The following is a 1,059-nucleotide window of genomic DNA, read 5'->3' as shown; positions in this document are numbered from 1 at the left end:
GTTAAATTTTAGATAACCAATCTCAAGTTCCATCTTGATTTCTTGGAAACTTCTTGACAATGACATGTGCTGTGGTTATTAACTACACTAGTATGCATAGATTACTTGATTCACAGACTTGCAAAATCAATGAGTAATTTCCAAGATAACATTTTATAAAAATCTTCTGGACATATCACTGTGACATTAATATTCTCTCTCCAAATTCAGCCTTAGATTCCCAAAGAACTTTATGGCAAATGAGACTATTTTCAACCTTCCTCAATAAATATTTGAGGATATCGTAGGGACTAAAAACAGGGTATGGAATCCTGAAACTCACTGGGAATAGAATGCATTATCAGAGGTGCACCAGTACAAGGAATGGGACTGAGAGCTGAGCACAGCATTCATAGGGTATACTATACTGAAGTTCTCCAGGACAGGATCAAGTACAGACAAAAGGGCTGAATGGAAAAGGCCTAGGGGAGGCTGCTGTAATGCAGGGTAGACTAGAAGTAGACAAATTTCACTATGGAGAGGCAGTCATCTCTCCTGAAATCTTGGGGAAGGAAAAGCAGTACTCTAGCTAACAGAAGCTCACAGGTAAACCTGAAGTTGTGTCTGAATCAGATTTCAATCTTCTTTCTTTAAACCTACTTTAAGTTCATTAGTATAAGCATGTTTATTTTAATATCCTGAGAGGAATTAACAAGTAGTAAGATGAAATATGCCCAAGATTGAGGTTGGATTCCATGTGGGAAGAGTGGAACAGGAATTTCTAAATGAACTCAATAAAGAGGTCTAGCTCCAGTATTCATATATGAGTTTTGTGAAAGAGGAAACAATCACAAGCTTTTTGTACTTCTGTATTCTTTTGCTTTGATAAATCCTATCTTTTAGGACAATTAGAGTGTTTGTGTGCAATTTATGTAAAACATGACATGGAAAATTTCCTGGAATATACAGTATTATAACTATAATAAAAGCAGTTATTATTTTTACTATGAAAATCCCATATCCTTACACATTTATCTGCATGTTCTGTATATAGGTTTCCTCAGAAAACAAAGTGCGATC

Source organism: Octodon degus, unplaced genomic scaffold, assembly GCF_000260255.1.
Source record: "Octodon degus isolate 3935 unplaced genomic scaffold, OctDeg1.0 scaffold00313, whole genome shotgun sequence".
NCBI classification, from domain to species: domain Eukaryota; kingdom Metazoa; phylum Chordata; class Mammalia; order Rodentia; family Octodontidae; genus Octodon; species Octodon degus.
This window is presented reverse-complemented; position numbering follows the sequence as displayed.